The sequence below is a fragment of the Tenrec ecaudatus genome, chromosome 3 (assembly GCF_050624435.1).
Source record: "Tenrec ecaudatus isolate mTenEca1 chromosome 3, mTenEca1.hap1, whole genome shotgun sequence".
Lineage (NCBI taxonomy): Eukaryota > Metazoa > Chordata > Mammalia > Afrosoricida > Tenrecidae > Tenrec > Tenrec ecaudatus.
Window position 1 is genome coordinate 70,073,235 of NC_134532.1, and position 24,245 is coordinate 70,097,479.

Sequence of the window (24,245 nt, forward strand, 5' to 3'; positions counted from 1 at the left end):
AGGGGGCGACCCCCGACCCCAGGTCGGTACCCCGGCACCATCGAGCCCCGAGACTCGGGGAGCACGGCCCTGATTACCGTGTGTCACGCTCAACCCCCGCCCAATACTCACCCTCCGAGTCCACGGAAGTGCAGCCGCGCCCCGCCCCTTCCGCCGGGTCCGTCCCACCCCCGCTCCAGGAGGCGCGCAGGCGCAGCGCCGCCGCGTGGCGCACGGCGTGAGGGGCGTGGCCTGCGCTCCCGACGTAGGGGCGGCTTCCTGGCGAGCTGTGAAGAGCGCGCGAGCGACAGACCGCCGAGCTGGCCGGAAGTCTGGCCGCCGAGAAATCCTTGGGAAAGTGAAGCGACGCGGGCAGCGCAGAGCCTTGGGGCAGCTTTTGCTTCTCGCCAGGTCTTTTCCCTCAGGCATGTGTTCTCCGCCGCGGCCTTGGCGCTTCCAGGTGCGGGTGGGGCGCCCAGTCTCACTTCTTCCCGGGAAACGGGACACCTGTAACCCGTTGGGATAAATAAATGCTCCGCGGTCAGCCCACATACAACGCAAGGTCCGTATAGCACGATGTGTAATGTTATTTGAAGCGGCTGAAGTGGTTTCCCTAAAAGCCCTCCCTTCGTTTTGGTTAACTAGTTGGCCGCTCTCAGCCCCGCAGGGATGCTCTCAGGAAACACCCTGCGGGTGAAGGGCGCTCACCTGACGCCGAGAAGAAAACAGACGTGCTCATTATTTAATACTCACTGGAGGGACGTGGGGGAGGTTGGTAACTAACCCCCCCTCCCCGCGCGCACCCCAATGTTCTAAGTAGTAAATGTAGTTACAGGCCCTAGAAGAATATTTAAGCACAAGGCCATGACAAAAGAGTATCAAAAGTGACCTGGTTTCAAACCTCAGTACTGAACAAAATAAGGATAAGATTTGGGAAAGAGTATTTCATTTGTTTGAGTTAGTGTTGTGGTGGTTAATCTGTACAGCTTTTTAAATAAGGGTTAAGTAATTATGAAATTATCATTTGAATGACCCAAGAAAGGAGCCTGGTGGCCTGTAGGGAAGCATTGGGTTGATAACCTGAAAGCAGGCAGTTCAAACCCACCCACCTCTCTGTTGGAGAAATATGAGGCTGTCTGGCCCTAGTAGATTCATAGCCTCAAACTCTGGAGACAGGGTCACTGGGAATCCGTTTCAGCTTGTGGCAGTAAGCTTCATTTGAGTAAGGAAATGAGATGGTTGTTAATTTTTTTTAACTGACTTTCAATATTGCTCCACTCAAAACAGTAGTACATTTTGCTTTTTTCTTTCACTTATTTTCAAATGTCCCCTAAACTGTGTTCCATGGAACATTAACCCTTTACAAAGTCTCAGTAGTTGCTTCATGGGTGAAACTATTGTTTGCATCCCCAAAACTGAGGAAAGCATAAGCCCAAGGCTGTGTGGCTGTGGGGCATGCAGCTATGTAGCACGCATATTAAACGTGTAGCCAGCATCTGTTCATGGCTATACATGTTTTCCTTTGTGTTTTTTTTCCCTTTGGGGAAGTGTATTTAAAAGAAAGAGAAAAACACCTTAAAACCAAAACAAAAACCCCTAAGTTGCTCAAAGTTTCTACCTCTTTTGTAGGAATGGTAAATCAACACTGAGCAGATATTTTAATTAAACATGGAGGAGAAGAAAAAACCCCGCTTTGGAAAGCATACAGAAAAAAGGTAGTTGACGTTGGACCACTTATAAAACAGAACCTGGGGGCGGGGTGGAGGGGGTGGCTAAATAAAAATGCACCTTCGGTCCCCTTCAGACTATGGATCCCATCTGACCTCCAGGCCCAGAGCTTGAGTCACAGCTGTGGCAGGTGTGGCTGGCGCTGGAGCAGTGGCCTCAGAGTGTGCGGGGGTGGTACTCTGGCAGCTTCTTGATCCAGGAATTGACTTATATGGACTTTATCATTATACCAGTGTCATGATAGACAAAACAACCCAATAAACAGGAGGACTGGCCTATATTAAAAGTGACTGTGGAATGGATAAGATTTTTGGATTTTTAAAAGTAAAGGACATTTTTAATACATCTGGGGAAAAATGGAACATGGGTGTATAATAGACATAGTGTTTTAATACAGAACTTATTAAGTATTACTATATTGTCAACTGCAGTTATTAGGAATATGCTTTTGTCCTTAAGAGAGGCATACTTAAGCCTTTAGGGCTGAAGTTAAGATGTTAGTGGACTTCTTTCAGATAAAATCCAAACCATGTTCACTGACAAAACTATAGGACAAGATAGAACTGCCCCTATGGGTTTCTGAGACTAACTCTTTAAGGAAGTAGAAAGCCCCATCTTTCTCCTTGGAGTGGCTAGTGGTTTCGAATTGCTGACCTGTGTATCACAGGCCAATGCATAATTACTACTACATTACCAGATAGCCTAGGCCAAAAAGAGTATGTGTCTGATAAGAGACTGAAGGAGTATGGAGTGGCATGATGGTAGCAATTATTGTGTTAGTTTGGGTTCACTAGAGAAATAAATTCACAGATACTCGTGTATATGAAAGAGCTTTATATACAAGAGCAATTGAAATACGGGGAAAACATCCCAGCCAAGTCCATAAGTCCAATATTAATCTATATGTCCAATGCCAATGTATAAATTTCTCTTCAGACTTAGGAAACATGCAATGATTCCAAATTCAGCAAGATCACAGGCCAGTGGGTAGAAAGTCTTGTGGATCCAGTAGCGGTAGAAGCCTCTCAGTGCTGCCGTGGGTCTCCATGTGGCTCCTCCAACTCCAGGGTTCTGTCTACATCAGCATAGCTCCATCAGGCTTATCAGTAATGTTTCACAGGGAGTGAGCCTGTGTCCCACCTCCAGTGTGCTGTTTATCTCCTTAGCACCTCCAAATGAGGTAATCAAGCTGTGACCTGATTGATAGGCTAAGCTCCACCCTTCACTCTTAATAGCCTCAAATTGACAACAGATTATGTAATTACCCAATATTGTGTCTAGATGAAACTGGGCTTTTGGTTTTTCTGTAGGTTTGTAATTTTTCAAAATAAGTAGTAGGGGAAAGATTGCCCAGACAATTGCCATTTTAGCTCTAAATACTAAAAAGAACATGCAATGTTTACGTAAGCGGTGGTTTTCTTACCATCTAACCCTAAGAAATGGTGTACTATAGCTAAAAGCTGTGGAAAAGGGCACTTCAAGGAATGACCACACTCTTGAAAGCACGTGATGCTCAATCTGCACACTGAGACCATTTATTAATCTAAGCAATATTAATGTACGAGTATATCATGCATTTCATGTTTTCGTCTCTTAGGCTGTGTATGTTGTCCTAGAATAATGTCAGCATATATTTAGCAAGTGGCTGGTATATGCCAGGCACTATACTCAAAAATAACTCACTGCCACTGAGTCCATTCTGACTCATCACAATGGGCAGAGTAGAATTGCCCCTGAGGGTTTCTGTGGCAGTTACATAATTTCATTTCAACTTGTTAAATAGGTTATAGGGGTGGAGTCTAGCCTGTCAATCAGGTCATAGACAATCAAGCCTCTGTGTGGGCATGGCCTCCTGAGGAGTCTGGGAACTCCTGTCTTCCTCCCTGGAGGCGGGACACACACTCTGCTTCGTCTTCCTGCTGACAAGCCACATGGAGCTATGCTGATGGAGCCAGAGCCCTGGAGCTGGGGGAGCCACATGGAGACATGCCAGTGCTGAGATGCTTCCACTGCCACTTGATCCACAAGACTGTCCACCCATTGACCTGTGATCTTCTTGCATTCAGTATCATTGCATTTGTTGCATGAGTCTGAAGAGGAATTTATGGACTGGTATCAGACATGGGCTAATGTCGGGCTTATGGACTTGGACTGGGCTGGGATGTTTTCTTAATATTCAATTATTCTGTGTTGTCAAGCTCTTTCTTACACATATAAGAGTCTCCCTGGATTTGTTTCTCTAGTCCATCTGGACTAGGACAGTTTCCAAAGCTGTAAATCTGTATAGGAACTCAAAACCTCATCTTTCTCCTGGGGAGCTGCTGGTGGGTTCACACTGCTGATCTTGTGGTTACTAGCCCAACACATAATCCACTACTCAGCAGAGATACAGTTTGAGTGGGCCAGGACAGATGCAGTGAAGGTGGTGAAAAGTGGCCATATTTGGGGGTGTATGATAAAGGCTGAACCAGGAGGGTTTGTTGATGGGTTAGATTGGGAGTAGGAATAAAAAAGAGAAGTCAAGAATGTTCCTGGCCTGAGAAACTGGGAGGATGGAATATCTTAGGCTGCTATGGGGAAGACTGCAGGAGTTCGATATGTTAAGTCTGAAATGCCTACTAGACTTACATGTAAAGAACTTGAATATGCATCTGAAGGTTGGTGGGGGGGGGGTACAAATTTGGGAATGATCAACATATTAAAAAACAAAATCAAACCCACTCTTGGCAAGTCGATTTCAACTCATGGCAACTCCGTGGATTGCAGAGTAGAACCGCTCCGTGGGGATCTTTGGGCTTTAATGTCCACAGAAGCTGCTGTCAGGACTTCTGTAGCACTGAGAGATGAATTTGCACCACCATCCTTCAAATTAGTTCAGCACAAATGGAGCCACCCAAGGAAGCCAATAGATTGAGACGAGGGCCTAAGAGATCTTATTTCAGAGCTCTGGAGAAGAGGATTTAGCAAAAAGATTTAAACCCAGTGATGACTGTGGGAGAACCGAGGGTTGGGGAAGGGGTGGCACTAAAGCCTAGTGAAGAACGTCATGTAAGTCCACCTCGATTTTATAACAGGAAGTTTCAACTGACTTCAAAGTAGTGATAGGGACAAAAACTGGATTGGGTAGGTTTCAGTGGGAATAGGAAAAAAGAATTGGAGGTAGTGAGTTTGGACAGCTAGAGAAAACTGAATTTGAAACGTCATTTCTTCTGAAAGCTGTATGCCTTCAGAGGTACTTTGACTTCCTTTCTTAAATGAGCTATCAGGTGAGAAACCCCTGCATAAGTGTTACCCACAACCAAACCCATGGGTGTGGTTGATTCCTTCTCTTGGAGAATACATGTGTGGTTTCTGAGACTGTAAATCGTTACAGGAGCAGACGGCCTCATCTCTCTACTGTGGAGCCACTGATGGATTTGGAATGTTGCCCTTGTGGCTTGGCAGTCCAATTCTTAGCCACTAGTACCACCAGGGCTCCTGTTGGCTGACTTTATTGCCATTGCTGTCAGGGGCCTTCAAGTCAGTTCTGACTCATAGTGACCCAGTGAACAACAGAGTGCAACACTGCCCAGGCCTGTGCCATCCTCACAGTTGTTCTATGTGAGCCTATTGCTGCAGCCATTGAGTCAACCCATCTTGTCAGTGTAATAGTGATGAATTGTTACTGTCACATTCCCACAAACAGTGATTTAAGACAAGTTTATTTTTCAGTTCTGCAGGTCTGAAGTCCAATGTGGGTCTCACTGGGCTAAAATCAAGGTGCCAGCTGTCTGCATCCTTGTCTGGAGGTTTGGGGGGCAGGGAGAGGGGAGGGAGGCTCGGTTTCTCTTCCCTTTCCAGCTTCTAGAGGATGCATGTATTTCTGGGTTCATGCACCCCTTCCTCAATAGTCAATGCTAGTAACATCAGGTCAAGTCCTTTTCCCATCAATCACATAACTATCCACCACTGAAAGATATTCTCTGCTTTTAAATATTCACATGATTAAATTGGGCTCACTCAGATATTCCAAAATGATATCCTGATCTCAAATCCCTTGGCTTTAATTACATCTGCAAAATTCTTTTGGTCAAATTCCAGTGATTAGGGTTTGAATATCTTTGTGTCACAGTCAGTCCGTGGCCTTCAAACTTTTGCATCCATCCACATGCACAAGTCATTTGCCCTGTCCCAGGACCTCCCATAGTGTCAACCCTTAAGCATCTCGTCAAGTTCTCATAGGTGCTGAGTCTCATCAACGAACTAAACTAAGGCTAGGGTGCAGGGGATAATTCTGGGACAGCAATTCCTTACCATCTAGGGATCGTGAAATTAAAAAGCAAGTTATCTGCTTCCCAAAAAAAAACACCAAACAGGATAATGGTTGTGGATATTCCCATTACAAAAGAGAGGCTAAAATGGAGGGAAAAGGAATCACTGCCCCAAGCAACTTCAAAATCTATTTGGACAATTTCCATTCAATTTCAACCTCCCCCACCCCCTGACCAAAAAACCCACTACCACAGAGACAGTTGCAACTCCAGGTGACCCTACATGAGTTTACTGACCTTTACATGAGCGGGTACCTTCATCTCTCTCCCACAGAACAGCTAGTGGGTTTCAACCGTTGTCCTTGTGAATAGCAGTCTATCACTTGAAAGTGCCAGCTGGGCTAAAAATAATTGTCTGTGCCTCTTGGTTGTACTCTGTACACTAGGAATTAGGGTGTAGGCATTAAGCCATTATTCCACCTAACACTATTATATTAGTATTACTTCAATTAGTAGATTTTGTATTCTGTTTTACTAAAAGATTCATTAAAGTGGCAAAGGTGTTAAGTGGTGGGCTGTGAACCACAAGGTTGTTGATTTGAACTCATCAGCCACCCCTAGGGACGATGATGAAGCTCTCTGCAGTCTTGGAAACCTATGGGGCAGTTCTGCACTCTCCTATAGGGCTGCAATGCTTTGGAAGGAATCCATTAGATGGGAGTGAGAGAATATTCAGTAAGTAGAGGTTCTAATTTTTCTTCGGTTAAAAAAAAGTGCTCTCCCCTTTTTAGATGAAGTTCATATTCAAAAATTACTGATTTTTTTTTAATTACTGATTTTTTTGAGACCCAGCGTTACCTGGATTACGTTTCATGTAATGGGCTAAGAGTGTTAATGACTTGTTAAACTGTCGCTTTTGCCCTCCTACACTGGGCACCCCTCTCTGCCTCCCAGCAGGTGGCAGCAAATCAATAGTATAAAAACTGAAAGCCAAGCCCATGGTCCTTGACTCCATTCTCAGAGACAGTACCTTGGCGGGCAGAGTGGAACCGCTGTACAAAGCTGAGATCTTCATGGAAGCCGACTGCCGCATCTTTCTTCCACTGAGTGGCTGGTGGGTGCCGATGGCCAACCTTTTCATTAGCTGCTGAGCATTGAACCAGTGCACCACCAGGGTTCCTAAGGCTAGATAAACCAAACCCACTGCCACAGTGTTGTTTGATCCCATAGTGACTGGATAGGGCAGAATGGAATTACTCTATAATTTTCCAGACTGTACACTCTTATGAGAGCCAATGGCCACATCCTTCTCCCGCTGTATACATCCTGTAGGTTGCCATTTCTTAGCTTAAAGACAAAAAAAAAATTGCCAAGTTATGGAACTTCATATCAATTTAGCTAGTTGGGAAGGTGTATTTAATTGGAGGTACTACATTTTATTGTGTAGTTGTATTGATACTGGTTTTCATTGCTTGTTTCTCATCACTAGTCCATTTGTATGCTATTTTTCTAGCTTCCAACAACTCAGCAATGCTCATATTACCTCCAGAGATAAACGCACACTCTCCACAGCAATTAGTTTGTTCATAACCATCAAAAAGTGTGTACAAAACTGTGCCTGGATACCTAACACTTTGCTCACCTTTTGATAGCTTCAACTTTCCACGCCACATCTTCTAAATGCTGCTAAATTATAAACTCACTACCATCAAGTCGATTCTAACTCATGGCACCCTGCATAGGGTTTCTGAGGCTGTAAGTAGTCACAGGAGCAGAGCACCTCATCTTTGTCCTGGGCAGCAGCTGGTGGGTTTTAATTGCTTACCTCACAGCTAGCAGCCCAAAGGGTAGCCCACGATTTTACAGGGACTCCTAAAACACTTTATGTGAATTACTGCTAACTGTGTAATATAAGCTATCACTCCAGCAATTGGGACAGGTGATACTTTCAAAGGGTTATTTTTTAATTCTCTATTTGATAGAATTACACACAACAGATGAAATGAGACTGATCAAATGATGGTTGCAGGCTAGATGAACCTTGGAGTCCTTGGGTTGCACACATGATTAAGCACTCAACTGCTAACTGGAACACTGGCACTCTGAGCACACCCAGAGGCACTCAGAAGACAGGTCTGGCGATCTGCTGCTGAAATTTTGCAGCCTCAAAAGCCCTGTGGAGCAGTCTCCCTCCCCTCGCACAGGGTTGCCATGTGCTGAAATCATCTTGATAGTAACTAACAACCACAAGGCCAGTGTTGCTGCGAGTTCCTGGTAGAGTGCATTGTTTGAAATTGAGTAAAAAAAATGGAAATTTGACATCTACCTCACTTCCATATTTGCATTTTGTAGAAAAAGAGGCTAGTTGTTTTTAAGGCTTTTTGGCTTTAAGTGAAGAGCTTTAGCTATGTCCTCTTAGTCTAATGTATTTGTTTAGTTGTTTGTTTGTTTTAAGATTTTACCCTCTTGATCTGAATAGCTTGGCTTCTGAAAGATAGATGTGGCATTTACTTAATCACCTGTCAACTTGTGAAGGGGTGGAGGCTAGCCTGTCAATCAGGTCTCATCTTGATGACCTCATTTGGAGGCACTAAGGAGATAAATAGCTCACTGGAGGCAAAAGCTGCTCTCTGCTTCATCTTCCTGTGGATAAGACACAGGGAGCTATGTTAGAGCCCTGGAGCTGGAGGAGCCACATGAAGACTCACACCAGTGCTGAGATGCTTATATCACTATTGGATCCACAAGACTTTCTACCCACTGTCTTCTGATCTTGTATTCAGTGTCATCTCATGTGTTTCATGAATCTGAAGAGGAATTTGTAGATTAGTATCAGACATATGGGATACCAATAACATTGTGAAGTAGTGAAAGTGAAGTGGGGTAGATGTGAGGTAGATGTCAAATTTCCATTTTCTTCACGAAATTTCAAACTGCATTCTACCAAGTCCATACTATTGGACTATGGACTTGATCTGAACTGGGCTGGGATGTTTTCTCAATATTCAATTGCTCTTGTATATAAAGTTCTTTCTTATACATATATGAGTTTCCCTGGTTTTGTTTCTCTAGTCAACCCAGACTAACACATATGATTATGAAAAAAATTAATCTTTTCCACTTAATGTTTTGAGGAGGTATCTAAATCACTGGAGCATGAAACAAACATAAGCAAACCTGAAACCATAATATGGTTACCCTGCACATTGATATGTATTTTATCAATCATGTGTATTTCCCTGGTGGCATAGTGGTTATGAGTTGGGATGCTAACCTCAAGGTCAGCAATTTGAAACCACCAGCCACTTCTCAGGAGAAACACAGGGCTTTCTACTCCAGTCAAGAGTTACAGTCTCAGAAACCTACAAGGGCAGTTCTACCCTGTCCTATAGGATCACTATGAATCAGTACCAACTCAATGGCAGTGAGTTTGGTTTTGGACATGCATTTCATACTTTATTTCAGAATTGAGTGGGCACTTTTAAAAAAGAATATCTAACAACAGTTTTAAATTAAAGTTCTCAGAATAGTCTTGAAAACTACCGAGTGCCTTCAACCCAGATTCCCCAGTTACAGCACATTAGCTCCTTCTGTAGTTACCACTGTCATTAGCATGTTTTGAGACCAAGCAGACATGTTGACCCTTCTCCCCTAAATGATTGACGTGTTTGCCAAAATAAAGACACTGTTTACATAATGGCATGCTACCTTCCCGATGAGCATTGCTACCCTGCCACCTTACAGTCCATGGGTATACTTTGCCAGCTGTCCTTGCAATGTCCTTTTCTCTCTGGATAGCATCCAGGTCTTTGGCACTGGGTTCAGTTATCATGTCTTCTCATACCCTTTCAACTTGAGCTGTATATTAGCCTTTTCTCGTCTTTCATGCCCTTGAAAGTTTCACAGAGAATAGGCTTTCAGTACCTTGGTTGACTTCCACCCTGGGTCTGCCTGGTGTTTCCTCATGACCAGCCTTAAGTAATGCGCTCTTAACAAGAATGAGTGCCACACAAAGAGGCTGTATTCACACCGCTCTATCACATCTCAGCTCACTTCCATGGACTTGTTTCCCCATCATAGCCACCCCATAGGACAAAGTAAAACTGCCCCTGGGGATTCTGAGACTCTTAATAACTCTTACAGGAACTGAAAAAGCCTCATCTTTCTCCTTCAAAGTGGCTGGTGATTTTGAACTGCTGACCTTGCAGTTAGTAGCCTAACACTATGCTTGCAGGGCTCCTTTTTGCATCACACCTAGAGTCACATAATATATCACTGGGATACTAACCTTGGTCACCCGATCATGTTTGTATCTACCAGATTTCTCCTCCGTAAATCCCACTATCTTTCCCTTTGTATAATTGATTAGTATTTGGGGAGGAAAGCCTTCTGAGATTACATTCATACCCTGCTTATCAAACTTCTATCCATCAGCCATTGTTGGCAACCTTTATGATGGGTGCTAAATGGTGATTGTGTTGGCATCGTTTCTTCTATCTATAGAAGCAAGAGCTTTCTTTGCTCCCCCAATTAAATATGTAATCATTTATTTACTCATATAATACTAATGGAGACTAATGGATTCTGGTTTCTTTCAGTGGGTTGTAACTCATTATTTTCATTGTTTATTTTGATGTTTGATTTGTACCTCCCTTTGACCATGGGTGACCCTGCTGGCATTTGAAATACTAGTGGCGTAGCTTACAGCAACACAGAAGTCACGAGAGTACTTCAAACTGAGGGGTGAATTGTGGAATGTGATAATAGATTTATTTATTTATATAAATGGAATCTGTTTGTGAAAATTTTCCTTTGTGTTTCATGCTCTAGTTCAGTGATTCTCAGACAAAGGCAAGTTTGTCCTCAAAAGACCGTTGATAAAATCTGAACATAGTTTTGGTTGTCACAATTTGGAGCTGGGGGTGCTATAGGCATCTAGTGACTAAAGGCTGGGATGCTGCTAAGCATTCCATGGTCCACGAGATCCACGCCGCTTGACCCCACAGCATCATTTGTTAACAGTACTGAAGTCGAGCAACCCTCATTTAGACCAGAGTTGAGCACACTGCAGCTCTGGGGGTAAGGCCAGCCCGGTGACTGTTTTTACACAGATTAAGCCCTAAAATGGGCTTGTACATTTTTAAATAACTGAAAAAAAGAAAATGAAGACTAATTTATTATGGCACATGAACATTACCATATATCCTCGTGTATAAGCCAAGGTTTTCAGCACATTTTTAATTCCGTTTTTGTGGTACAATTAGGTGCCTTGGCTAATACTTGAGTATATAGGGTATATGCAATTCAAATTTTAGTGCCCTACGGCTCCGCATACTTTCTCTTTGGACCTTCGCAGAAAGTGTTTTTGACACCAGGTTCAGCTAAATAAGTGATGCACAACTTCTGTACGTGGCCAATTTTTATTCTTTTATGTTTACATGTACACCCAGTCCTGAATGCCCTAAACATGCAAGCTCATTCTTTCCATTCAAATTTTCCTCCTCTTCCTTTGCCATGAGATTAGTTTATATTGTTTTCACTTGGATTTATCCTGGTCATTTCTGCCAGCAACTTTCCACGTATCGCATTGATTGATTCGTGTGTATTTATTTATGTTGTTGTTAGGGGCCATCGAGTTGGTTCTGACCCACAGTGACTCTGCACAACAGAACGAAACACTGCCTGGTCCTGTGCCATGCTCACAATTGTTCCTCTCCTTCAACCCATAGTTGCAGCCATTGTGTCATTCCATCTCATTGGGGGCCTGTTTATTAATAGGAGTAATGAGTAGTGTAAAAATTAAGACATTATTATAAACCAATGTGAAAACTAAACATTAAATATACCTTCACGGTTAAAGGGAGAAATAGGTAGTGTGCAACTACACTGTATACATAAATTACACTTCACACTTGCAATATTGAAGGACTCAATGTTTTCAACCGACTTAATGGCTCCTAACAACAACAAAAAGCGCAGCTCTTTGCCTGGTTAGATTCTAAGAAACCAGACTATGTCCTCGAACAAGGCCCCAGAATATTACAGGGATACGAATATAATTTTAAAAACATTTGGCAGCCAATTCAAGGAAAATGTTCAATTCTGCCAGCCAATCAAAAATTGTAAGACATGCAAATAATGATTAAAATATAAGCCACAATGAAGAGAAAAATTAATCAGTGGAAACTGACTACACCAAAACACATTGTAATCATATTTCTCAGAGCAGTGAAAAAGAAGAATTTTTAAAGTAATCAGAAAACAAAAGATAACATTTGGAGGAACAAAGAAAAGAGGGATAGTTGATTTCTCATTTGTAACAAGGCAGTTTGAAAGAGAGGTGATGATTGGGTACTTGGAATATAGACACCTCCTTAATGGACTGACAAAAACAAACTGTCCATCTAGAATGCTCCACCAAGTGAAATAAACTAAGCCAAACCAAACTCACTGCCATGGAGTTGATTCTGACTTATTGTGACCCTATAGGACAGGGTAGAATTGCCCCTGTGGGTTTCTGAGACTGTAACTCTTGTTTTGTGGGGTTTTGTTGTTGTTGTTTTTTTTTTAAAGGTAACTCTTCACAGGAGGTGGAAAGCCTTGTCTTTCTCCTGAGTAGCAGCTGATGGTTTGAACTGCTGTCCAATGCATAACCACTACGCTGCCAGTGAAATAGATGGTTCAAAAGCAAAACAACTTTTTCAGATGTATATAAATCTAAAAGTAAGCATTTATATAAATCTGAAAGGATGCTTCCCCAACAGAACCGCTCTACAAGAAATGTTAAATGAAGTTCTTCAGGCACAAGGAAACCAATACCATACTGAAAAATAAATCTATTAATCCTCTCCAATGGTGAACCCCAGAACAGATAACTGGCAAATATCCAAAGATCTTATTTCTTTTTATTTATATTCCTGTATAAAAACACTTGATTATTTAAGCAAAAATAATAGCAAATAATAAGAAAAAATTCTACCATTTTTGCGGGAATGGTGAGAGAGTGTTGCATGTACTTTGGAGGTGCTATCTGGAGAGGCTAGTCCTTGGCAAAGGACATCATGCTTGGTAAAGCAGAAGGACAGAGGAAAAAGAGAAAGACCTTCCATGAGATGGATTGACACAGTGGCTGTAACAATGGGCTCAAATGTAGCAACTACTGTGTGGACAATGATTTAATTTGAGTTGAAAAGACTGGAAGGCAGCTAACAACAGCTCTTTAGTTTCTATCACATATAAGCAAATTGATGGCAGCAGTAGCAGGAAAGGCTGTGAGGAAGAATGTATGGTTTAAAACTCTATGTGAAGTGGTTAATAGGAGCCTGAAGGTAGCTTCAGATAAGTTAAGTAGGTATGTTACAAACACCTAAACAGCCAATGAAACAACCAGAGAACAATTGCAAAGAAGCCAAGAAGAGGTAAAAAAAAAAAAAAGCCATAAAAATTCAATTAACCCCAAAGAAATCCAGAAGAGGGGAACAAAGAACAATGGGGATAAATAAAAAGCAAATATTAGAATAATGCATTTAAGCCGAATGATATAAATAATCACATTAAACGTAAATATCTATATACCCAAATTAAAGGAGCCCTGATGGCATTGTGGCTATGTGTTGAGCTGCTAACCACAAGATCAGCAGTTTGAAACTGAGCCACTCCATGAGAAGAAAACAAGGCTTTCTACAATTGTAAAGAGTTACAGTCTCAGAAACCTACGGGAGCAACTTTACACTGTTGGATAGGGCTGATTGATTGGATGGCAGTGAGTTTAAGTTTTGAATTGACCCTATTAAAAGGCAAAAATTGTCTGATTGGATTAAAAAAGGAAGACTCAACTGCATGCTGCCTAAAATGTACACACACAGTGTGTTAGTGTTCTCTAGAGAAATAAAACCAGGACACCTATGAATTTTTATAGATGATAGATAGATAGATAGAGCGAGCACAAAGGAATATAATAGCTAATTAGTCCACACAGCAGTACAGAGAGGTAGGTTCAACTCACTTCTGTGGAACAGTTAATATTCTGGAAGTCCTTCAACTCACGAGGGCTGCTGGGTTCAAGGGTCAAGGAAGCAAACAGCTGAGTCTTCTCTAGAGCAACCCAGGCATCCGGCCACAGGCAGCAGGGCAGGTCACCAACAGTCAGCAGCTAAGGAACTTAGTGAAGCAGGCCGGATGGGCTATCGAAATCAAGCAAAGCCAGACGACAGGACCTGATAACCTCAAGCTCAAGCATTGTATACACTAGCAGCATTGGAGAATTAGGTCTCGAAGGAACCTCAAGCTCTAGTGACAAGATCCATGGGTTGGCTGTCCCCCCAAGTCGTGTAGCTCACAAGTTGAGGCAGAGAACTAGCTAAAGCAGCTATGCGCTGATCTGATCAGCAGAGAGCAAGAGAGAGAGAGGGATGGGGCTTGCCAAGCCATTTATCTCTACCCTCCAATCAAAGTGCAACCTTAATCCCACATGTTCCTATAAACCTACCTATCACAGTAAATTCATAAACATAAATAAATTAAAAGTAAAAGAATGAAAAAAAGTCACATGGGGGGACTTAAAAAAATTTATGGAAAAATTCTATTCCTTTAATTCCATTTTCTCACGCGCCTTTTGGAAAACTTGCTGTCACTAACGCAAAGAAAGCTGCTGTGGTTGTGCTAATATTAGTGTGGGCTTCAGACAAAGGAGTTGTTCTCAGGAAGAAAGAAGTCCATTTCATAAAGATAAACGGGTCCATTTAGCAAGAGAACCTAACAAGCCGGCATGCTTGTGCGCCTAATAAGCAGCACTTCAACATATATAAAGCCAAACTGATGGGACTGCGTGGAGAAATGAACCGTCACAATTTTTGTTGAACACTTTAATTCTTCTCAATAGGTGATGAAACAACCTGACAGAAAAATTAGACAGAATACAGACAACTTTAAATGTAGTATCAACTGTTTGGGATTGAATTATATCCCCCCAAAATGTTGTAAATGTTAAACACATATAAGGGGACAGGACTATCTCGGTTATGGCAATAAGACCATTTTAGTGCCGTGTGTGGATCTCTGCAATATAAAATGGGCCCGTTAGACACTGAGTTGCAAACACAGAGGGGAAGTTACACGCCACATGAAGACCACCGAAGAATGGAGGAGTACAAACTGAGACAAGCTGACAGGGAGAACCTTCTCGTGTAGTGAGTGCCCTAAACTTGGACTTCCAGCCTCCCGTGCTGTTAGAAAACACATTTCTGTTTGTGAAAGCCACCCATGTGTGGCATTTCTGTGCTAGCAGCTCGAAGAAATGCAGGCGCCAACTCCCCAAACCTGGTGACATTTACAGAGCACTCCACCCAACAACAGCGAAGTGCACATTCTTTTCAAAAGCGCACAGAGCGCTTCCCCAGATACACTATTATGATCTATAAAACAAGTCTCAATTAATTTAAAAGAATTCAAGCCATGTAAAATAGATCCTTTGACCACAATGAAATTAAAATAGAAATGAGTAATAAGAAGATCTCTGGACAATCCCCAAATCCCAGCAATCAAACCCATAGATTTTCCAAACTACCAGTCTCGAACGTTCAGTCTGACACTGAAGACATTTTTCCTTTGTGTACATTGGTTGATTCACATGGAAACTGCTTGTGGATGCCTGCCTTCCTTTCTCCGGCCTTCTAACCACGTGCACTAGCCTGGCAATGCCTGAGACTGGGGTATGCTGGGATCAACTGCAGGCGGCCTCCATAGACTTGAAGATTGTACTTACACAGAATTACAACGTGTTTAACATTCATTAAATTATGCCCACATCTTGCTTCCTTCACAGTTTGAAAACATTGATTCAAAAAATCTGAGAGCAAGACAGTGGGTGTAGTTGACAAAATAGAAAAATCTGTTTCTAGACAGCTTTTGATGAATTTAATAAGTAGATAATGAACATGGGCTATATTTGCATAATGGCATAACAAATATTCCCTGAACAATGCTGGCTATCTGAGGGATGCCACAGTTGGGACACTGAATATATGATTCTGGCATTGGTAAGCTTGCCCATGCTTTCTGCATAGTGAGGACTTACGGTCTAAAAGAGTGCATTCTTCCACACTCATTTGTTCCAAATCTCTTTTCTATCGCAATATTCTCCAAGAATAATTAAAATGAAAATTTACAATAGGAAACTTTAAACGCCCAGGTTTTTCCTGTACGTTATCTCTTTCGAAGTTGTTTCCATTGTAAACTGCTCTCTAACAGGACCTCTGAGAGCCTTTCGGACTGTGAGTCATGTGCGGTATTGCACGGGTTTCTTTCACCGTGAAGGAAACGGCTTGTAAGTTACTCCATCATTATTTATTTTGACCACCAATTTTGGTACACTTAACCAGGTCATGCTTCTGTCTGTCTGTCTTCTTGAACCCAACTTGTATGCCACAAAAGAGTCCAAATCCATTTCTGTTTTACTTTTCCTCCTTTCAGAGCCACTCAGACCAATGTTTAGATGTGACGGGTAAGGATTTTGAAGGTTTTTTAAGGCTGTGATCGCTCTTTAAAAATTTAATTCATTCTCGCTTTTATTTATACATACACGTTTCTCCCCTTTTTATTTGCGGGAATATAATAGTCACACACACACACACACACCTCATAGCCTATGCTTTGGCACAGCCCATTAATTGAATCAATAACAAACCCAAACAAACAGACTCACTACCATGGTGGCCATTCAGACTCAGGGAGCCCTGGGGTATAGGATATGTGTTAGGATGCTAATGCCAAGGCCAGCAGTTTGAAACCACCAGCTGCTCCAAGAGCGAAACATTAGGTGTTCTACTCTTGTAAAGAGTTGCAGTCTCAGAAATCCACAGGGGCACTTCTACCCTGCCCTACAGAGTTGTCATGAAGTCAGTAGCAGTATCATTAAACCTCTGTAGATGGGGTTCTTTTTTGTTTCTTTATTATTATTATTATTTTGTTTCCCTACCCTTGCTTCTTCCATAGTTTCCTGTCCCTTCCTTTACCCCCAACCGTAACACCACCACCCTCCGGGACCTCCTTGCAGTCATTAAAGTCTTATTCTTCGGTGTTTTCTTTTCCTTTATAAAGATAGTATCATTAAAAAATTATCTTTCTGAGCTTGACTTTGTTAAGCATAATATTCTTTAATTTTATCCATCTTAAGGTATTTAACAAACTTGCCATTGCTTTTAAGGATGCATAATATCTCACTGTATGAATGCACCAGTTTGCTTATCCATTCCTGTATACTCAGAGGATTTTCTGTTTGCTTGATTGTTTGTTTTTTTACTCTTTCCATCTTTTTGCTACAATAGACATTCCTGCAATATGTAGGTTTGTGTTGTGTGCTTTATTTCTTTAGAGTATCTACCAAGTAGAAAGATTGCAGGATCATAGGTCTTTCTATTGCATCTGTTTAAAGAAACACTACTGATTTCCATAATATTTGTGTCATTTCTACAATTCCACCAGCAATGTATGAGCATTCCAGTCTCCACATTCTCTCCAGCATTTATTCTTTTCTGTTTTATTGAATTTTGCTAAGAGTGTCCGTGTGAGGCGGTATCTCATTTTTTTAAATTGTTTTTATCTTGTTAATGAATGCAAATATTTCTACTTGATTGTTGGTAATCTGGATGTCATCTTTAGTAAATTGTCTGTCTTGTGCCCCTTTTTCACTAGCCTATTTGTACTTTTCTGATTAAAGTGTCATAGTTTTCAATAGATTTTTAAAAAATGACTATCTGATATACCTTTGCTAAATATTTTTTGCCAATCGGTGGATTCTTTTTCAATTCTTTAGATGAAGTCTTTAGATGTGCATCCATGTCAGACTTTTAGAATGTTCTAGTTCTCTATTTTGCAGTCTACAGGGTGGGTGTCTTTTCATTGTATTTCCCCCCTATTTTTCATTGATGATATTTATGGATCTAGGGTTTATATTTAACCTGATCATTTCCAACGTTCACTTTGTAAATCAATTGTAGAAGATCTCTCTTCCCAGAAATTTCTCTTCTCTTTTGTTGTTGCTAGGTGCTACTGAGTCTGTCCCTACCCAAAGTGACCTTACACACAACAGAACAAAACACTGCCTAGTCCCGCACCATCCTCATGCTCGTTCCCATGCTGGTGCCCATTGTTGCAGCCACCGAGTCAATCCATCTCATTGAGGGCCTACCTCTCTTTTCACTGTCCCTCCACTGTACCAAGCAAAATGTCCTTTGCCAAGGACTGGTCCCTCCTGTCAACATGTCCCAAGTATGGAAGATGAAGCCTCTCCATCCAACCCTCTAAGGAGCACTCTGGCTGTACGCTGACTGTACTTCTTCCAAAACAGACTTGTTTGCCTTTTTGACAGCCTGTGGTACTTTTAATATTTTTCTCCACCACTACCATCCAAATGCGTCAGTTCTGTCTTTCTTATTCAACATCAAACTTTCACATGCATATGAGGCAATTAAAAATACCATGGCTTGGTTCAAGTACACTTTAGCTCTCAAAGTAACATCCTTGAATAGTCTTGTGCAGCAGATTTTCACAGGGCACTGCATCTTTTTTTTAAAAAAGATTTATTGGCATATAATCCACACATCATAAAATCCAGTAGTTCAATCATATTAAAATGGATTGTACAATCATCTTCCACAATCAATTTTAGAAAAATTTCTTCTTTCTTGTACTCACTGTTATCAGCTCCCCATTTTCCCCCAACCTCCTCCTGCCATGACCCCAAGAAACCATCAATGCAGTTATGGTCTCTATAGCTTTACCCATCTGGTCCTTTGACCTCTTGACTGCTGCATCCATTAGGATTGATTGTTGACCCGAACAAGACGAAATTTTGGACAACATCAGCCTTTTCTCCATGTATCATGATGTTATTGAATGGCCCAGTTGTGAGGCTTTTGATCTTGACATTGGGTTGTAATCAATACTGAAGGCTGCAATACTTGATCTTCAACAGCAAGTGCTTCAAGTCCTCCTCACTTTTAGGTATGTCAGCTACATATTGCAAGTTGTTAATAAGCCTTCCTCCTAACCTGTGCCACACGCTTCGTCATATAACCCAGCTTCTCTTATGACTTGCTCAGCATACCGATTGAAAAAGTATGGTGAGAAGAGACAACCCTGACACACACCTCTTCTGAATTTAAACCATTCAGTATTTTTTGTTCCATTTGCATAACTGCTTCCTGATTCATGTGTGAGCCCTGCTTGAGCACAATGAGGTATTCTAGAATTCCCATTCTTCTCAAGGATGTTGAGATAGTTTATTGTGCCAGCCTGGCCAGTAAACACAAGTGGGATTAATTGAAGGGCGGAGAGATAAATGGCTCAGTGAGCCTCGCCTTTCTTGTCTCTCACTCTTTAATCATCGGACCAGTGTGTGGCTGCCTTGCTTGTTCTGTGCCTCAATTTACATCAGTTTACATGGTACACTACCTGTGGGACGCCTAGCCTGTTTACTGTGTTGCTGTAAGTTGAGGTCCCTTTAAGGCCACACGGTTGGAATTTCCATCTCTGGAGCTGGGGACTGACAGTTGGTGACCTGGCTGACAGTTGGTGACCTGCCTTGCTGTTTGCTGCCTGTGCTGGGATAGCCTAAATGTCTCTACAGAGGACTACATGGCGGCTCAAGACTTGAAGGACTGCCAGTGTCTCACAACTCTCTCACGGGAATGAGTTGCACTGAGCCATTTGTACTGCTTTATAATTTAACTGTTCATTTCTTGTATTATATATCTATCTTTATATAATTTAACAGTTTGTTTCTTGTGTTATCTAGCTATCTATTTTTATAAATATATATACAAAATTATCAGCAATCTGGTTTTATCTCTCTAGAGAACCCTGTCTGATACAGATGTCCATAGTTTCTTACGATGTACACATATGAGGGTGTCCACACATTGAAAGAGTGGCGGTCTCAGAACCCCACTGACAGTGCTACTCTTTCCTATAGGGTTGCTATGAGTTGAAATAGACTCTATGGCAGTGAGGGTTTTTGTTGTTGTTACGTAGTCTAATGTCTTGGCATAGTCACCAAAACCAAAGTAACCATCGTTTTGTATATTCTCTTCTTTCAGCCAAGATTAATCTGATATCAGCAGTGATATCTCTTAAAAATATAGAATTAAAATAAATGCTTTTTCAATGCCCATGTTTCGCAGTCTTACACTTCCTCCTACTACTGACCATTTTGAAAAACGTTCTTCCATTTTGGCATACTTTTCTAAATTTTCAGGCAAAGTCTTCTTTTCTGGTAGTCATTCTATTCTGGGATCGAACATAAATGAAAAACCAAATGTTAGCATTTGTTTAAAAACTCATCCACCATAGCTGATGTTATTGAACTATGTGAAGGACATTGTGCTATTATCATAACATTGTTTCTTTCATCCTTCCTATGAGGTTGATGATTTTGGTATCCCCATTTCATTTCATTTCTGAGGAAATTAAAGCATAGGGGATCGATAAACATGCCCAAAGTCACAGGACAGTAAGGGGAAAAGCCAGGCTTTGAGCACAGGTCATTGACTCCAGAGTCCCCATAGTAATCATTGGCTTTTACTACTTCCTGTTTTGCTCTACACTTACAGAAGTAGCAGGATTGCTTCAGGTCTCTCAACCTCTGATTCTCCGGCTTCCTTGTTAACGCCATAGAATGCGCTATAATGGCACCAGGTCTTACATGCGCTGCATAATTTCACCACATGATGGTGCCAACGAGGTGAGAAGGGATGTGCTACTAGTATTTGGCTTTAGGCTCCGATTAAATATGAATGTCAACTGATTTTAACTGTATAAACACGTAAGAAATAAAAAATAAGCAATCATAAAGAATGATAGTAGACAGCGTCCTTTAGAAGCACGAGGAATGAAATGCAAAAAAGTGGTCAGTGACTCATAAAAGTTAAAAATAAAGATAAAAGATGAGCCTGTGTATTCATAAAGAAGTATGTGGGACAGATGTCAGAGACTTCCCAGAGGAAGGAAAACACCAAAGGAAATGAATTAAATGAGAGCAGGTGACTGAAAAAAAAAGAGAGGGAGGGAGACCAGCTGTATAACGATATAGCTCCCGGGTCAGCTGGACAACTGTTCCAGTAAAATTCCACAGCGAAACCCACAAGTCAGCAAAATCCAGTCGCTGGAAGTTTTAGAGAATCTTTTAATAGACCTCACTGCATCCTTTCTAATGAAGATAGGCATTATTTACTTATTTTTCTTCCATATCAAGGGTGGAACCTACCTTGGAGGGCAGAAGCATCCTTTTTTGAGAAATGTATTAACAAGAATAACAAGAATCAACATCCTGTTGTTACCTGATTCTAAGAGTGTTCCTGGGACCAGCAGCAGCAGCCCTAGACCCCGTCAGAAATGCAAACGATTTGGCCACAGCCCCGATTATGGAATCAGAATTGCTCAGAACAGGCCCTCTTGCACTTCTGATGCCTCTGAAAAGTCAAGGTTGGCAGTTACTTAAAAAAAATGAAATTCATCAAAGCCTTATTTGTCATTCAAAACACTGGAAATCATAGTCTAATATATTATCTGTTATCCAGACAATTAAATGTTATCTGCTATTGAGATAGTTCAACAGGATACTGGCAGAAAGTATCATGATACTGGCAGAAGGATCAGGTCTATTCTGCACTAGTGAAAAAGATGATATAAAATAAATCTTGATGATGTAAAAATAACTTTAGAAAAAATAAATTGCCAGGAGGAAGCAAGTAAAACTAGTTAACCGTGATTGAGGAGATTATAAACCAAAAAAACAAACAAACACCCCTACCAAAAAACCAGTTGCCATTGACTTGATCCCACTCCTGACCACCCTGTATATGCAGAGTAGAATTAACTGCTCCACAGGGTCTTCAAGGTTGTGACTTTGGGGATGTAGGTTGCCAGACCTTTCTTTGGAAGCCCATCTGGGTGGGTTAAAACCACTCACCTTTTAGTTAGCAGTCTCGCACTTCCAATTGCACCCCCCCCCAGGGACTCCTGATGAAGCGTTTGCTCCTTTATATTATTTATATTACAGTTTTCACATTTTCCCTGAGGACTTAGTTTATTTCTATAATAAAAAAGATAAAACTAATCTTATAAAATAATTGAAAAAGGAAGAGAAAAAAAGAGACTTTTAATGACAATGTATTATAGCCCAGCCACACCCACCCACACCTAAATATATGGACATTAGGGTAGGGGGTGGGGGCTGGAGTGGAAATCCAAAATTTTTCAGGAAAATACTTTTCTTTGTGTTACTTCCTGAAGAGATGAGGCAGAGACAAACCATCCTGGCAGTTGGTAGGCATCCAGTGGTGAAAAGGACACAAGTCATAAAAATTGGACAGTGAGATAAAATAATCTTGTTAGTACAGTAATCACATGCTTTGTATTCTATCATAATGTAGATATACTGTCTTTGAGTTTAGAAAAGAATATCTCGAGGCATGTTGCCAGTAAGCTTGTTATTTTCACTTGTATGATTTGAGTTAATGACCTGAAAAATCAAATAGCCACCCCATCCCTTGCAAAAATAAAAAGCCTAATAAGGCTATACTTTAAAAGATTATATAGCTATCTTCATCACCAAACACCTTCCGGAAGTGGTTTCCTGGGACTGAAGACTTAGGACCAAAGTCTCATGGGACAATTTGGTCAAATGGCATGTGGTAGTTACAGAATCTGGTGTCAATTTGGGACTTGATAGGATTAAGAGTGAAGGGGTAGAGTCTAGTCTGTCAATCAGATCATAGCCAATGAGGCCTCTGTGTGGGCATGGCCTTCTGAGAATTCTAGGAATTTCTGGATTTCTTCCTTGGAGGTGGGAGACAGACTCTTCTTCTTCGGCTCACTCCCTGAGAGATGCTCGACTGACAAGACACAAGTCACTACACTGATAGACCTCATACCCTGGGGACTGGAGTAGCCACGTGGAGACCCTGCCAGCGCTGAGATGCTTCTACCGGCACTGGATCCACAAGACTTTGCACCCACTGGCCTGTGATTTTCCTGCATTTGACATCATTGCATGTGTTTCATGAGTCTAAAGATGACTTTATAGATTGGTATCGGACATATGGGCTAATAGCAGACTTATGGACTTGATCTGGATTGGGCTGGAATGCTTTCTCAATATTCAATTGCTCTTGTATATAAAGCTCTCTCCTATACACATGATTGTCTACGAATTTGTTTTTCTAATCTACTCAGACTAACACATGGCATAATATAGTTAGCTCATAAAGTCTCTGGTTTACATCCTACTTCAGTGAGTAGTGTCTGGAACTTTAAAAGGTCACCATTTTAGCTAAATAACAGATGACTCACAAAATGAAGAATACCATCTGTTAGTACTCTATTTCTTTAAAATATCATCTATGTGAAATCCAAGGTCAATGATTACTTTAAAACAAAAATTAAAAAGTAAAGGAGCGGGGAAATTCAGTTAATGTAAGTGGACCTATTGTTCCGAGTCATAACGACTTTGTACAACAAGCCGAAACCTGGCCTGGTCCCGCGCCAGCCTCTCAATCGTTCTTATATTTGAGCCCATTGTTGCAGCCACTGTGTCAATCCATCTTGTTTGAAGGTATTCCTCTTTTTTGCTGCCCCTCTATATTACCAAGCCTGATGTCCTTCTCCAGAGACTGGTCTCTTATGACAACATATCCAAAGTATGAGAGAAGTCTCGCCATCCTTGCCACCAAGGAGCATTCTAGCTAGACTTTTTTCCAGATAGATCTGTGTGTCCTGTTGGCAGTCATGGTACTTGCAAGAGTCTTCCCCAGCACCACAATTCAAATGCATCATTCTTCTTCAGTCTTGCTTATTCAATGCTAACGTTCACATGCATACGAGGCGATTGAAAATACCATAACTTGGCTCAGGCACACGTTAGTCTTCCAAGTAACATTCCTACTTTTCAGCACTTTAAAGAGGGGCAGTGTAGTGGTTCTCCACTGGGCCGCAATCCACATGGTCAGCAGTTGGACACCACCATCAGTTCCACAGGAGAAAGACTGGACTTTGTACTCCCCTAAACAATCGCAGTCTTAGAATTCCACAGGGGGTCGCTCTGACTCGGCACTGACTTGATGGCAGTGAGAGTGGTTTTTGGTTTTGTGCAGCATTGTTTGCTCTCTTGTCTGCTGCATCCATGAGCACTGATGAGCAAGGCGAAATCATTGACAACTTCAACCTTTTCTGTACTTAGCATGATGTTACCTATTGGTCCAGTTGTGAGGACTTTGGTTATCTTTACATTGA

General features: G+C 41.5%; 1 protein-coding gene and 1 long non-coding RNA gene across 2 annotated transcripts in view; one reads left to right on the forward strand and one right to left on the reverse strand.

Moving 5' to 3' along the window:
* MMAA (metabolism of cobalamin associated A) overlaps positions 1-241 on the reverse strand; it is a 37,092-nt gene extending 36,851 nt beyond the window's left edge. Inside the window, exon 1 of the mRNA XM_075543730.1 lies at positions 112-241. The gene's annotated coding sequence lies outside the window, so the exon portion shown is untranslated. The remainder of the gene's footprint in view (positions 1-111) is intronic.
* On the forward strand, positions 233-23,094 carry LOC142442606 (uncharacterized). The gene is made up of 3 exons (XR_012783446.1): positions 233-541; positions 1,609-1,694; positions 21,208-23,094. It is a non-coding gene; the product is annotated as an uncharacterized LOC142442606 (long non-coding RNA).
* Positions 23,095-24,245: the final 1,151 nt, after the last annotated feature.